At 36.7% G+C, this 17,221-nt stretch overlaps 1 protein-coding gene across 3 annotated transcripts in view; it reads right to left on the bottom strand.

The window, feature by feature from the left end:
• The window catches only part of LOC117418389 (rho-related BTB domain-containing protein 1-like), a 38,135-nt gene extending 29,279 nt beyond the window's left edge, over window positions 1–8,856 (bottom strand). For 2 of the 3 annotated variants that reach the window (XM_059035811.1, XM_034031381.3), the window contains exon 1: window positions 8,741–8,841. The gene's annotated coding sequence lies outside the window, so the exon portion shown is untranslated. Of the gene's footprint in view, window positions 1–8,740 lie in introns of all 3 variants that reach the window. The other variant, XM_034031377.3, reaches the window with a different exon arrangement.
• Between the last annotated feature and the right edge of the window lie 8,365 nt (window positions 8,857–17,221).

Here is a 17,221-nt window from a genome sequence, read left to right as displayed (position 1 = left end):
TGGCAATAAAACCTTTGAACTCTGCTTGACTTACCTACTCTACATTTTTATAGACAGAGAGCAAGTCACATGATTTGGATGGAATGAAGGTTGGACAGCAGTGCCAGCACTTGGATTCTCCAGACAAACTCAATGCAATATAATAGTATATTAAACATATTATTAAAATGTAGATGATATCAAGTAATACCACAGTGCTAATCACACAATACAGCCACGCACACATTCAAAACCAAGGTCTTAAATCTCAGGTCAAAGGTCAAACGATGACAAGGTATTTATATAACCCTGAAAAGTCCTATCTCAAAAGACCTTTGGGTTTCTTTAAAATCATCTATTTAATCTTAGTTATTCGTATTTCTCTGAAACTGCTCAATATAGTTGTGGCAGGGAAGGCTCCTCTTTATTCAATGGAGAGAGACGTGTAGCTAAATTGTTTTTCTTTATTCCACAAGCCGGTAGGGTGAAACACATCAGATTACCTTGTTGGAAGCTGCTTCTTTAATCTTTTCAGCAAGCAGGTTAATACAGACAGACCAATGTGTTGTTACAGTGGTGCTACAAATGACAAAACAAGTGCGCTCTGTGGCTGCTCTCCATGGTGCTGAACCAGCCAAGTGAAGCGTACAGGACCTCATTTGGGTTTTCTCAGTACTTGAGCTGAAAGGGCAACTCTCTGGAGTACAGAAGCAGTCATTTATTTTCATATCTATAGAGTACTCCAGGGCATTTTATTGTTTGTTTTTGGTTACAGAGAAACTGTTATTCATGTGCCTTCTTGCTGAACAAACTCCACCGACAGTTGTTTTAATCTATGCTGCTATTGTGGACCGTACCCTTTTTTGGTGATTCACAATAGTAATATGAGATTCTTTAAAGAAACTTTACATGAGCAAAAACAAAGAACATACCATGACCCTTTAATTATCTAATAAAGAGGAGGTAGCTTCCAATTTTATTTTAGTCAATTTACAGTCATTCTGAGTGATACTTATAGCAATTAATTTAATTCAATTATTATTATTATGTCTCAATCCTAAAATTCTAGGTGATGCAAAACTTTTTTGCCCACAGCTGTAGCCTGTGAAAGGCTTGCCTGGAGAGCTGCTCTTAAATGCGGGTCAAAGTTAACACAGAGTACATCAAAAAGTGAATAAAGCATTTAGGTAATAGGAAAAGGAAACTCTCAGGATGTCTGGAAACATTATAAAAGGAGGTAAGAGAACAGTAAAAGCAATATATTTGAAATCGGAAGCTACATATCATTATTTCATCTCCACCAGCAATGAGCTTGAAACACAGTGACTTTTTAACCTTGCTGCTGAGTCAGATATGTGAAGTACTTCCAGGATATGATCAAATTGCTGGCTGATTCTAATAATGTGCCATATAGTGCCAGCCTTCCTGAACCTCAGCACTGGGATCCAATCTGCCCTTTCTGTGACCACAACTGCATGCTCATTCATTTGGCGATGTAATCATTTAATAAAGCCTGAAGCACTCCTGTCCTGTGTTATCAGTTTCGATTCGGTTATTACCCATCATGCATTAAGAAATCTCTATTAAATATGTACTAGGGGAGCTTCAGAAGTGTACTAGTAATGGCCAATAAAATGTAAATCTAGCTAGAGAAAGGAAACGTTATTTACTATCTTTAATATGCTATAATATACTGTATTTAAATATGACTATTAATACTTAGGGTAACAGTATCTTGTTGGTGTCACCGTCTTTATCATTAATATAGTGGTAATTGATATTAATTCAATACAACCATAATAGCATTATCAGAGGAGGGACAGAATTCAAAGTATTTTCTGATGCCCTGTTTAATTACATGGCACCCCAAGCCACCAATACATTTATTGCGTGTGAATCCGACATTGATAAAACTACAGAACCTTCAATTAAAATGAACCAAAGCCTGTGTAAATAAGTATGTCAGAGGGAAAAAACAAACACTGATAATCTTTCATCAACAGTCATTGTGTGCTGAATGCCGCCTGTAAGCAGTTTGTCATTTCTCTTTTGTTGGGATCATAAGGACACACAGCTCAGCAGTTGGTCTAGGCTCTAGGGACTGTTTTTTTTTTTTTTTTTTTTCCTGTGCCATGACGTCAATAGCTATTCTCCACTGGTTACAAAACTAATTTGTGATTGGTGTAGCTGGTCTCTCACCTCCCCCCCCTGACAATTTTAATCTGTCTACTAAAAATGACACAGGCACATCTAACATTCAAACAATCTGTTTGAAAAGATAACAACACAGTGTGTAGTACCCTGTAATAGGTAGGTAAGGTTAATATAAATCATTGCTGGAAACCACGTGGTAGACCACATTAAAAAAAGAAGAAAAAAATACACAGGAGGTGAATATCAAAGTGTTTTTTTTCCCCCTCACTCCTATAATTTCATTCAGAATTCTTCACAGCTCCCTGTTTAGCAAATAGAATACTGGGAGCACAACATTACTTGCCCTTGAGAAAACAAAAACACAGTGATCTTTGCACCACTGCAGGCAGCAATACAAATCCTGTTACAACCAAGCAGAATTACTTTATCTATTAAGTAGCCAGTAGGTAAGAACCAGAATTAATTTTGATCATTGATGTTAACGTGGTAACTAGATAACTACATTTGCCAGGAAATAATTCACTTTAAATAGGCATGCTGTGCAATACCTGCAAAGTGTAGCACATACTTTTGCCAAACTGAATATTGAAAGAGTGCAGTGCTGACTTTCCAAGGTGAACATACGCCACAGTGACAGTGTTAAGGCAAGTGTACCATTGTAGTAGAGTGTTTGTTAGTGTATTAGAATAGTCTGACCCCTTTAAGAATAGGTCATATGTATGAAATTTGGCTCAAAAATCCATCTCTATTGTATATCAAGTAGCCCTTTAAAGACAGATGTACATGATAAAAACAAACTCAAGGGCAGTTTATTCCAAACACTTTAAATATCAAAAGTTATGGACCTGTGGAGTGTGACTTACTGATGCAGGTTGCCACGGTATGAAGACTTTTTATTTCATGTTTAGAGGAATTTGTTATGCTTATCCATCAATGTTAAACCTGACGTTACTAAAGATGCATAACAGGGATTTCAGTTAATCTTTTATGACTTTCAACGTGTTTGTTGGGTGAAAGAAATGTGTGGTTCGGTGGTTAAAGGAAAGGGTTTGTAACCAGGAAGTCCCCGGTTCAAATCCCGGCTCACTCACTGTGTAACCCTGAGCAAGTCACTTAACCTCCTTGTGCTCCGTCTTTCAGGTGAGACGTTGTTGTAAGTGACTCTGCAGCTGATGCACAGTTCACACACCCTAGTCTCTGTAAGTCGCCTTGGATAAAGGCGTCTGCTAAATAATAACAAATAATACTGTAATGATCCGTAATTTGCATATTTAACAACTGTCTACAGCCATCGTCAGGAGTGAAATAAACCCAGTATTCCATGAATGAATATATTCTGCTTAAATAACAATTAAAATGTAAGGAAAAGAAAGCAGGTTTAACCCTAAATTATATGCTACATTTGGAACATTCCTTAGATCAAGCTCTGAAGCAAAATTGGCAACAGTGGGATTCTCCCAGTCATGATATTGTTTGAATGAATGCGAAAGAGCTTCATTTATAATGCATGCTATCATTTATAGCATGTCTGTTGTTCTGAATGAGTGATGTTGTGTCAAGCAGTTTTCAAAAGGGGAGGAAGCTTGTGTACCTAACAGCTGAAATAACCTTGAAGTTCTGCTTTCTGATAAAGAAGAGTGAACTGAAGGTTAAAACTAGAATGTGGTGAGAATATGTTTTAGAGGAAATTGTTTTATATTGCAGTGCAATTGGAGTGTACAACTGAACATGGCTGCAGGACAGCTAGTCTAGTCAGCATGTATTTAAACATATTTGCTGTACAGGATTTTATCTGTATCTACAGGATTTTAGCTTTTACCTTATCACTAATATACATACCTTAGTTTGGCTTTCATCTAATCAGTGAGCATTAAAATCCCAATTTTCCCTTAGGTTAACAAATGACGTCACACTTAAAAGTCAACTAAAAATATGCCACCTAAGTAAGAGAATGTGTTCCAAGACTACATGCTTGAATGCTACACAATTAAAACTCTTTAGGTTAGTAGGCCACACTAGTTACAGTACATTTTACTTTCGGTTTGGCCAGTAAACAAATTTTATATGTGGAGACTGATTATCATAATCAGTTGTAGTCTAGTGATGCACATTTTCTTTGAAAACTCCAGGGTCCAGGTGGACCAAATCCAAGATAATGTAAAAGGAATTTGAGGGTACGTACAATATTTTTCTTTGAAAAATGAATTAATGTAATAGTCTAAACCAACATCAATAACAGAGTTTAATATTTACAGATGAACTACTCACCAAACAAATACAATAAATGACTCCTCAATTTTAACCATTGATGAAATGCCTTCTGGTTCATAATGACATACTCATACATTCTTCCTCATGACTAGCTTGTAAAGAAAATGAACAGAGCCGGTGTAACTCACACCACCGTTCTATAAGGGGATGACGTAAACCTCAGGGACAATGTTGTGCCTTTACTATTTAATAATAGTTTCCAGCAAGCGGAACTGAAATGGCTTGGGTTTCTTTTCTACACATCAATGAGATGCACAAGCCTGCAAGTCCTGGCAAGATCAATTCATTCTTTAGAATGCATTTGTAATGCAAAACAGTTCATAAATAAATAAATACAACTTTAATCAAAGTTATCAAGGTATCAGTATTGTATTGTGTTTAATAATTTAATTATGTTATTCAATATTGGGAAAAAAAAAATGTTTAGGAATTTAAGTACTTAGCTCATTGTGGCAGGGCAGGACCCTGCCTGTAAATAGTGTTTTGTGGTGTTTTGGTGGTGGTTGGCACGGATGGGGTTAAGTTCATATCCCTGCCAAAATACACGTCAGAATGTGACTGGAGCTAAATTGAATGATTATGGATAATTAGGCTCCAGCCACATGGTATTTAAGAAGGGGAAAATCCTTTGTTTGGAGAGAAGGGAGTTTGGGGCGAGTTTACACTGCAAGTGTTTGGTTTATTTGTATACTGCTAGTTGAAGGCGAATGCCCAGCCTGACAGTAATGGTTTTGTTTAACTGTTTGTTTTGGCCCTTGTGCCTGTTTATTTGTTACTTTGTTCCTGTGCCCTTTTGCTTGTGTTATTTTTGTTTATTAAACGTGCACGTGAGCGCTTAAACTGCAGCCTTCCTTGTCTCTGAGTCTCTGTCCCTGCCAATAACACCTGGGCTATCCTGTCACACTCACAATAAGAATTGTTGGTGCCACTGTATGTGTGTGTATTATATATATATATATATATATATATATATATATATATATATATATATATATATATATATATATATAAACAAATAAACAGTGTTACATACTTGGGACATATTTACAGCATGCTATTCAATCCCAACAATTTTGAAATGAGAAACCTGCATGTCCTAAATGGAGCAAACACATCAACTCGAAGTAGATTATGCAGCTTGTATTCTTTGCATGTTTGTGATAGACACCTATAAAGCCATTGGTTTCTACAGCTGCACAGCAATACATCATGATAATTTGACAACCAGCAAGTACAACATCAGAAGACGATAAATCAGTCTGAAAAATAGACTTCTACTCCCTGTGCTTTAACTGTAAAATGACATCTTGTGAATAGTACTTGGCAAACAATTTCATATTTAACAACTTATATTTACTTTATATAAGTAATTTGCAAGCCATTGTCTGAGGCATCAGCGTTATACTATTTGTGTGAAGGTAGGAGCTTTAAATACCCTGCAACTGTGGGAGTTTGCATTTGAGAACGCAGCAAACAGGATAGCAGATATACCAGAATGCTCTTATAAGTAGCAGTGTGGAGTAGTGGTTAGGGCTCTGGACTCTTGACCAGAGGGTTGTGTGTTCAATCCCTGGTGGGTGACACTGCTGCTGTACCCTTGAGCAAGGTACTTTACCTAGATTGCTCCAATAAAAACCCAACTGTATAAATGGGTAATTGTATGTAAAAATAATGTGTAAAAAAGAATGTAATTGTATGTAAAAATAATGTGATATCTTGTAACAATTGTAAGTCGCCCTGGATAAGGGTCTGCTAAGAAATAAATAATAATAATAATAATAAAGTAAATTGTAAAGTGAGCTATTGCTAGTTTGATGCTGTAACATGAACGATATTAGCCACCTGTGTTGAATTAACAATTTGCCTAGTAACAGCAGGGAGTGGCTGACTTGATTAGAGTCATTTTCAAGCCATTGTCTGAGGCACACACAGCTCTTGACCTCCAGGACATTATATATGCACGGACGCTGACCTAATGTTCCAGCACTCAGCGCCACCCCACCTAAGGGCCTCATCACCAAAGGGCTGGTAGTCTAAACTGTGGTAGTCCTCAAGGGCCTTATCGCCAAAGGGCCGTTAGTCTAAACTGTGGTAGTCCTCAAGGGCCTTATCGCCAAAGGGCCGGTAGCCTAAACTTTGGTAGTCCAAACGAGGACAAGAGGCAACATTTTCTATCCAATCAACGAACGTGAAGGCTCCAGCTCCAGACTAGGTTTGCATACATTTCTTTCTTTTCTTTTTATTAATTAATGCTATTGATCCTCCTGTACCCAAGGCCCACGTAACCATATAGGCAGAACAGGCGGCCACCTAGGGCGGCAAATTGAAGGGGGCGGCAAAAACGGTACATAATTACATTTTATACTTTACATTTCTTTAGTAGTAAAATGTTCAACATCTTAGATCACTGTTTCTTGTTCTGAAAAACTTATTGCTGATGTTACGGAACCATATCATGAGCAGAGGTGTAGTCCTAATCCTAAATCACGCAAAATCTGGTCTGCCCTGGGAAAAGGCTTGTGGTTGTTGAGCCCATTGCTAAGCAAAGGAGGCATTCAAGTTCCTTGGTTTGTTTTGACATCTAGACGCAGGATAAGATGTACTGAATTTTTTGACAAATCTTAAATGGTTCATTCTTTCCACCGTTTCTGTTTTTTTTTCATTCCGTAAAGTTAACAGGTATTTGTTGGAATGACAGTCTCAACAAATCTCGCCAAGTCAGCCCTTAAAGTCACTAGATTTGGCAAGAAATTCGCTAAATTGGCAACACTGCTTGAAGGAGCAGAAAAAAATATATATTTGATTTCCGCATAGCTTATTATTGCCTTGACACAACAAGGAAAAGATATTGTCCGATCCACAGAGAAACTCATGCAGAAGGTGACCATCTCCCGAATAAATTAATTGGTTAATTTGTTGCTAATTGGGAGATGGTCACCAATATAAAAACCCTTCAGTTTTCCCTGTTCAGGGTGGAGCATTGTGGGTGTTCGAGAGGAGGACTGGAAGCGAGATAACGGAGAAAAAAAACGAAACGAAACAAAACAAAACAAAAAATACAGATGCTATGTAGGATCAGTGAAGCGAGGTATTGTTTAGTATTCGTGATTTGTTTTTGTCTTTTTGTTTTGCTCTGTGAGCATTGTTTTTGTAAATCATTTTTATTTTATTTTCTTGTTAAAATAAACTGAGCCGCAACGCCTTTTTTGCATCGCAGTACCTTGCCTGTGTTCGTTCCTGCTTCTGGCCTGACATCACCACCACAGCCATCCCTGTCACAGGCATGTATTTGAAAAGGAGACCAATATTCATTGAGGGAAATTGTGACAAAAAGGGTCAAATGGCCTTTGACCACTATGCCCTATATCGACTATATGAACTTGTAAGTTTGACAAGCAGACAGACAAACACGGTGCCTCCATATACCCCTAGATTCTGATACTTCTGGTAAAAGAATGACATCACAATTGAACAGGTGACTGACAGTCGGAGGGACAAGCAACCTCCATATCACCTGACATTATGATACACTTAAAAACTTGTGCTAAAGAAGGTCTTCAGCAAGGTTCTTCACAACTAAGCAGGTGGATCTCTAAAATTACAGGCAGAAACACAGTTGGACATACGAGCTAACAGCCTCCACATCCCTGGAGATTATTATACATTATATAGCTTGTGTTATACAAAGTCCTCAGCAAGTTTTGTGACAATTGGAATACGATTCTCTAGATAGATGGAAATGACATTCAGAAAGACAGTTGACCTGACAGACAAAACAGCCTCTCTATACTCTGAATACTGTACAGTGTGCATCCCTTTAGGCACATTGCTTGTGGCTTTTGTAAATATTAATTTCTTCAATGATGTGGCAGATGCTGCTTTTACAGCAGATCCCAGAAGTATAAACCAGTAGTTTTGTCCAGGATGAATTCAACTAAAACAGACCCTCAGGTTCTAACACAGCCAATTCTGGGTTCAGCACAATTCTGTTTTTACTTCATCCTTAATTCACATGTAGACAAAAAACAAACAAACAAACAAACAAACAAACAAAAAACAGTAATGCTAACATTACACAGAATACCAGAAGACCTTGATACATGTACAGCAGAGCAGTTTGAAATTAAACACTATGGAATTCATGTGCAGCCCTCGCTTGATCGCCTTATCGTTGGATAACAGCATTGTAAACCATTGTTTGTCTCTTAAAAAGTAAAACCAACCAGTTGTACTGAACAGCATCCTAGTTATGCTTTCCTTTTGTGCATACCACCTGAAGCTTTTTTTATACACTTGAATTGTTTCATGTTTTGTTTCATATAAGAGAAGTTCCTACCTGGATCAAACACTGCTTGTAAGTAGTTTAAATTGAATGTTGCTCAGACCTGAAGCAGTAGCTGCTATCTCAGTTTCAGTGTAGGCAGTAACACTAAGCTGTTCCTCCCAGCAGGACTCTTTTTGTAAGGCTGCAGTAGAGGTGTGCCTGCACTCATGTGACTTCAAACAGACTGGGCAGGTTAGCCCTGAAAGGCCTCCAGAGGGCTGTTCCTGCAGCTCAGCACTCCTTATTTTATGGCATGCTTAGTATTTGACAGACTGTGGAAAGAAATGCTGTACCAGCTTAAGTGTTAAAACAAAGCACTTTTCAAGGATTGCATCACACCCTGACCTTTTTGTTGAAGTATAATACTTTTATAACTTAGCAAAAGCACATGGCATGTATTATTTTTTTTTTGTTAAAATAGTTTGCCTATAGAAAAGGTCAGAACAGCCAAATGAAAAAAAAAAATAGATTTGGGAAGACTCCATTTCCTTTATTTTAGGAGTCAGTGCTACAACTTAAATAAAAAATAATGTACTAAAAAATAAGCGAGTCTCACTCCAAACGAGTGAGACCTGACTTGTCTGCTATGTATTAAAACATTGTTATATATAGCCCAGTGAAAAATATATAAATGAATACGTGGAATCTGAATCATAAAGCAGAGGTTGAATTGGTCAACCTACATATATTTTACAGCACTGCTGAATCATCTGTCAACCACTCAATTGAGGTGGTAATCCTAGGATAACCACAGATAAATGGCTGATGCAATCCACGTACTCTTTTCCTTTCCTTTGTACTGACTTCAAAAGAACGGGTCGGTTGTCCCATGCTTTTTTCCATGTGTCATTTTCAATGAAAACAGGAAAGAAGTTGATAAAGAGAATACAGTTAAGTGGCTAAGCTACGCAGTCAATTTTCACCAGTTTGTATTGCCCAGTGAAGGGAACTCAAATTAGTTTTTTTTTTATAGCAGGTGACGTTAACTGTACCAGTATTGTGAATAAAGCACAGTAGATGAATAATTGGGCAGCAGTATGGAGTAGTGGTTAGGGCTCTGGACTGTTGACCGGAGGGTCGTGGGTTCAATCCCAGGTGGGTGACACTGCTGCTGTACCCCTGAGCAAGGTACTTTACCTAGATTGCTCCAGTAAAAACCCAACTGTATAAATGGGTAATTGTATGTAAAAAATAATGTGATATCTTGTAACAATTGTAAGTCGCCCTGGATAAGGGCGTCGGCTAAGAAATAAATAATAATTGGCTGAACGATCAGTCTATAATCATAATTACTAAATCCTTTTTTTCTCTGTCTGCATTCCAAGTGCTCACTAAAGTTTGGTCACAGTGGTCACTGACAAGAATGGATAATTATTATTAAACAAAAAAATTATCAAGTCAAATGTGTTTAGATCAAGCGGTAAGACAGTTTGGCTTCTTTAATGGCAATCTGGGAACGTTTCAAGAAAATCAAACTACATTTTCTGCTTAAAAATTCACCTTCAATTATTTATTTGTTTTGATAACTAAATGACTTCTAGCTTTAGCATAGGAGCCTATTGATTCAATTCTGTTCAGGCATTTATATACTGTTGGCATAAATGATGGCACATAATACAACAGAAGGCAATGCTGGTTAAATAAATAGGATTGAATTGGCAACATTATTACATATTTGTTCTAAAGGTGAATAGTTCACCAAAACAGAGAAACACTGGTACAGTTTAGTCATAAGCTTTGCATTTGCTTTAGCAGGTGATGCAATATTTCAATTTTTTATTTTCAGTTGTAAAAGAATCACACCCACGCGGTTCGTTCCCCCTTTAAAAACACTGACCCAACACACACAAATGGATTTTTGAAAGCGCGGTTGCGCCATTAATGAAAACACAAAAGCAAAATAAACAAAACAAACACCTAGCTCTTCTTTGAGCAATAACTAAAACACAAATCAGGAACCTAAACTAAAGACAGGACAGCTAAGCTGTTTACCTGTAACAAAAATAAACAAAACAGCACACACCAAAAAATAGGCTTCTCTACCTTTTTTTCTGTGTTCTACGGCTGTACCCACACCAGCACAGTCAGGCTTCCACACACACATCAGCAGCAGCAAGGAGCAGACTGACTGCTCTCCTTATAAACCCTGCACCTGGCTCTAATTTTCAATAATAGCCAGGTGCAGGTGATGATTAAACAATAAAACAATTAACAAAACAATTAACCAATTAACAAGACAAACCAAAAATGTGCCTAAGCACATGTTTTTCTACAGGGAGGATTTAACCCCCTCCCTGCTGTCTTACACAGTATATAAAAAACCCAGTGAAAAGATTACAAAATAATTATCTTTTGAAACATTTTTTAAAGTAAACATGCATTTATATTATGTGTTTCCAAAGTAATTAAGAGACATTCTGAATTTTGAAGAGCAGCTGTTTAAAAAAATAAATAAATAATAATTATTTGAAATTATGATCCTTAGTATGCTTAACATATTATTACTGTATAAGAATAATGTATAACATGAAATGTAATAATATTGTGTATTTCTTATGAACAGTATAAGTAAGCATGTTGTTCTATATCATATTTTAAATAATTAAAATAAGTAAAGAAAAACTAGGCTGTCTCAATTAGTGTGACAGTGTATGATTTTAAACTTAAATGGGTTCTTGTCCTTTTCTGGTTTGACAGAATTGTCTGGAACTGCTATTATTGGGATGTTATACAAATAATAGGGGCAGCAGTGTGGAGTAGTGGTTAGGGCTCTGGACTCTTGACCAGAAGGTTGTGGGTTCAGTCCCAGGTGGGGGACACTGCTGCTGTACTCTTAAGCAAGGTACTTTACCTAGATTGCTCCAGTAAAAACCCAACTGTATAAATGGGGAATTGTATGTAAAAAAAATAATGTGATATCTGTATAATGTGATATCTTGAAACAATTGTAAGTCGCCCTGGATAAGGGCGTTTGCTAAGAAATAAATAATAGGCACAACCATGTCTTTAATAATTGCAACAGATGAATTGGTACATAATGTATCACAATTCATTTAATTGGATTTGCATAGAACAACATTTGAAGCTGGCTAACTTGTTTTGGGACAATAGGCATCACATTCACACAATGAAGGTTCACACAATGTCTCCACATTCACACGATGAAGGTTCACACAACGTTTCCCTATTGCAGTCCTCTTACAACACACATGCATTTGTTATTAAAAGCGGAATTTCAGGTTTACTGTACAGAAGAGTCCCTGTTTAAAACAAATGCTAATTCATCTTTGCAGAGGGTGTCACAAAATACTTCAAATGTGAAAAAAAGAAGTGGGTGACCAACCATATACAGAACCTCACCATACCATAGGCAAAAAGGAGGACACATACAAGTGGTTTATAACACCATGAAGGTGTAGTTCCAAACTAAAATGGTGACCATGACATTTTGGTTTTGTAATTTTTAATTTACAAGATATACAGCTATGGCCAAAAGTTTTGCATCACCCTATAGAATTAACTCATTTTGCTTCATAATGTTGAATGAAATCTGATGAATAATGTTACGTTAACATATTGAATTACATACTGCTTTGTAGTTTTCCATATACTTAACAAAAAACTGACAGAAATTGAAATTATGTTCATGTAGTTTATTTTTTTATTATTTTTTTTAATTATGTCTCAATCCTAAAATTCTAGGTAATGCAAAATGTTGACAATTGACTGATGTAAATATTATGGTTCACCTAAACTGTCCTTAAAATATATTAGACTGTTCTAGTAGTATAGAATGCAATCAAATATCACACACTTAGGTCATTGTGACAATGGGGCATTTACGTATTAAACCATTTTAGGTCCTAGTTAGCCATAAAGTGAATTGTGCCAGTTTGCTACTTGATAAAGCTCAAGTCATTCTACTGCTAGCATACATGACCAAGTAATAATACTTATTCCACTTTGCATTTACAGTCTTTTTCAAATTGCCTTTATTTGATTTTAATCTAAGTATTTGATCCCAGGAGATAAAATGCACAGAAAGGAATTCCCAAAGGACCCTAACCTGAAAACAATTACCAACAGGGAACTGGCATGGATTGATGCAGTAATGAAATATTTAAGGCTGCCATACCAAATGCATAGAAACAGCAAATGGAAGCAAAGAAAAAGCATAAAGACAAGTATGAGAAACAGCAGAGTAGTATGGTAAAGGAAGGCAAAGCAAAAACATGGACTTTATGATATAAGGAGGTGAATTTTTAAGCATGGAACAAAATGCAGGTAGCATTCCTACTCGTAACAGTAACACCATTCATACCACCAGTAAATACAATAAAGAAAAAAAAATACACATTAACCTTTTGGCTTTCTTTCATCATTATATTAACATTTGTCAACCCACTGCGTGCAAAGAATGCACTTTGTAAAATATTCTGTTGTGGATACACAATAGTGAGTATTGTTCCTAACTGCTTAACAACAACCACAGCCTTTTTTTAAAGGCGTATCATTTGCTTAGAACTTCATCAAAACTCACAAAGAGATGTGCTTTTTTTATGATTCATAAACCTTTCCCCTCACTTTTGTTTTAATTATTTTTATAGGCAGCCATGCCTCACCCCTCTGCACGTTCTGTACTTGCAAATAAGCAAATAAACCGACACACCTGCATCATTGGCAATTACAGCATTATACAGTAGGAAGAAGCATTTGAGTTACTCTGCGCTACTCAAACAATTCAAATCGGATTAGGCGTCATTAAGGTTTGCCACTTTCCACTAAATATACAGGTCAGTTTGACTCTGAGTGCAAATGTCGTGTCCCTGTCGACCAGACTCAGCAATCAGATCAAGTCTTAAGATTAAGCAGGTGTTAACCGTAGTCTGCAATTGATTGCAGTTGACAGCATGCATGTTGATTATCCCTTTATTTAACAGGCTGCTGGGGTCATGTATGTGACATATTACGAGATGACCTGACCTCCAGCCAGGTGTAAGATACGACAGCCTGGCTCTCCTCACGTATATCATATCAGACATAACAGAGTTGGCCCTTTTAATATCTATTTAGTTAAATAACTGGGGGTGCTGGTTACAGACAAGCTCCTTATTAGATGGGTTGATTATCTGGGCAGTAAGCAGCAACTAAAAGTAAATGTCAATTGTCAGTGTACTGTAAAACGAACTACATTTTTTCACTGTCTTTACTTAAAAAGTCACAATTGATACATTTTTGCTTGTACAAATGACCAGTCTTGAAACATCTAGTTCATTGTTCTTCAAGAAATATGTGTTTCATATATAGTGCAGACCTGTCTATAATCATCCCAGTCATTTCCAAGGTAATGATAGCCAGTAGCAAGTATGCTGGCAGTATCATCTTCTGTTCTGATCTCTGTCTTAGCATAGCCCTGAGAGCATGGCAACTGAATAGAGAGCTTTGTACAACTGAAGTCAGTCTTAACACTTTCAGCACTGCAGACTTGCATACATGTCTAGGAATGCAAATTGTGAAACGAGGAACAATTTGGAAAGATTAATTTAGTCACATTTTTTTGTCAATTAACTGTATGTAAAATACAATACCTTGTTATGAAACTGCTCAGCTGTCCTGACCTTCCAGTGAAACTAAGCATTTTAATATTAACTCTCCAATCAGTAGAATGTGATTCAAAATTATCTTTTAATAGCCCAATATGTTGCTAATGAGGGGCTGCTAATGGTTTTCTTACTGCCCTGGGATTTGTCCTTTCCTGTTTAACATCCTTACTGTTGTCATTCGCAATCAAATGCATACAACTTGGATCCAAATCCTCTTCAGATCTATTTTTGTAATTAGAGTGCAGATGCAAACAGTCGGTTTAATTTCACACCTGCAAGATAACAAGCACTGTGCAGATTCCTGCAGCAGAGCCATGACAGCTATGCTGTGTTTATGTGGAAGAATGATTTCATTATTGTCTCTGTGATGCATGCAAGGTCTTGTGATGGGGATAGAGAGGAGGCGTTGTGTCCCAGCATTGTGTTATTGAGCACTGTCCAGTAGAAAGTACTGTGGGAAAATATATTAAAAAGAGCTACATAGAGCTAACAAGGTGAATCTTACCTAACATATATTATCACCACTTCATAGATCTTGCATGTTCTGAAAGATGCACGCTTTATGTTCATTGTGTATTTTATTTTGTATGTTTTTTTGTATTGGTATTAGTGAACAGAATTATTGCATGTTTCTTAATGCTGCACTTCCCATCATGAAGGAGCCTAGTCTACGATGCGTGAGTCTGCTTTCTTGCAAAAGGAAACCCAATTCAGAATATTTAGTTATTATTATTTATTTAAAATATATATTTATTCTGAGAAATAAATCTTAAAAAAATAAAGAGAAATTTCCTAAATGTCTGCCATCTATTTCCTTTACAAGAATACAAACTCTCAGAAGCTTTCCAGTACTAATCACTGTTTATTCTATGACTGACATGTTTTCAATGTCTTCTATGATCTTTTACATTAAACCAACCCCCATCCCCTGGCAAATCCACGAAACAAGATTCCCCAGGTACATACTTCAAAACAAGATGCATCCCAGTCTATCTATCAATGTCATCTTCTAACTATAACACTGTACATTATTTACAGGGGCATGCACAGGTATTTAGTTTGAGTCCTTTTCTGCAGGGGAGGGAATTACCTGAGCTATAAAAACAGCTTTTTCTTGAGGGTGTGGTGCTGGCTTGTTGCCTGTACATTTCATCAAGCGCCCCAGTAATTAATTCTCAAAGGTGTCAGCCCAGTTGTCTCAACATGTCTTATTTTGGAATGATACATTCTGTGTATATTGTCCTAAGAGTCTGTGTGTTGTAAATTGCAATGCAAACCCTATTGTAAACAAAGAACCCATTATGAAAAAATTACTATTTAAATGTATGTCCACTATTTATATACACTGTTCTATAATAAAATCTTTTGAATCTGGCACAGGTCACGTGTGAAATGGATATAGCCCCAAATAAACATTTCAGAAAACTTTACAAAATCCCCACACAATTCGGGACAATTGTCAGTCTTGTTTGTGAGAACTCCAGGACTGAATGGCAGGGGGTGTTCAGGTCAGGGCTGAGATGTGCTCACAGAGCTGTGAGGGGAAGCTTTTGGTGGCATTCCCATGACAACTGAAATGTTTAACTGTGGCTAACAAGAGTAAGAAGTTATCTACAAATGACCAAGTTAGGAAAAAACTTAAAGAATGTGAAACAATATATTACTGACTGAATGCAAGAACATTGTAACTACAAAATTGTCTTCTGAATATTAAAATTGTAAAAATACTGAGCATCAGAAGAAACTTATCACTTACATTTGAGCATCAAAAGAAGCTTATCACTTGTATTTGGATGAAATTCACTAAATGTGATTGAAAAATCAGGTGCAGTGACTTTTTATTGTGCTGTTTAACAATTGACATCACAAAGATGCTGCAAAATGATCTGTCGATCTTGGGCAGGTGTTGTGACTCTTGGTCTCGCAGTTTTTGGCCTGTCATTGACAGAGTGTGTCTGTATCTGGTTATACCATTGAAATTCTGGCTGTGAGCACCCAAGACGGCGAGCCACAGTACGCTGCCCTAGTCCAGCCTCCAACGTGCCGATTGCACGAAGGCGCTGCTCTCTTGACAGACGTGGCATTTTGTTTTTTTTTCTGTAATTTTCTTTATTGCTTTTATTCAAGCTTGCAATTCAACAGCTGAAATCACTCCATATCCAGTGTCCAATCAACTGTCTCACTAATTAGGTGATTAAGTGCATATGCTTCAGTCATAGTCACTCAAGCATGTCATGGTCAAGGATGAATGCTCAAGTGATTAAAAAGAAACCAAAAACATTTTGTCAATGTTCATCATTTATATACCTTATTTTTTTCAAAAAATAAATGTGTTATAATAGTGATAAGTCTCTTTTGATGCTCGGTATACTTAACTAACAAATTATGATTTTGTTGCCTGTAGTTTATATTCCTCGTTCTCAGCCTGCAAAGTTTACAATAAGTTTTACTCTTTTGTTTCACTGTAACCACCTTACTCAAGGGAGTATGTTGGAAAACAGACAGTGGACAGTAGTTTTATTGATAACACTATGTAACACAATTTTTGTTCCTGGGTAGTAAGTGTTATTTCCTAATTGCTTATGGCTCAAAAGTACAGAAAATGGCTATTATTCCCCACAAACTTTGCTTTTGTGACCAGACAGTGATATTTTGAAATTTACCTATTTCCAATGAGAAAATGGGTGAATTTGTGTCTTTTCGTTCACATAAAGTCAGAAAAAAACAACATATGAATCCAAATTAACATGTATTTATACTAAAGTAATACAAAAATGACTACAAAAGATTTAGAAGTGAGTAGTTTTTCGAGATTTACGATTATACTGTAAATCACTTTCACGAATCAGACCCCAAATGTAGTCTCCCATCATGTTCTCGTTATACTGTC

This window comes from Acipenser ruthenus, chromosome 13 (assembly GCF_902713425.1).
Source record: "Acipenser ruthenus chromosome 13, fAciRut3.2 maternal haplotype, whole genome shotgun sequence".
Lineage (NCBI taxonomy): Eukaryota > Metazoa > Chordata > Actinopteri > Acipenseriformes > Acipenseridae > Acipenser > Acipenser ruthenus.
Note: the sequence above shows the minus strand (reverse complement) of the source record. Positions and strands in the feature narration are given on the sequence as shown.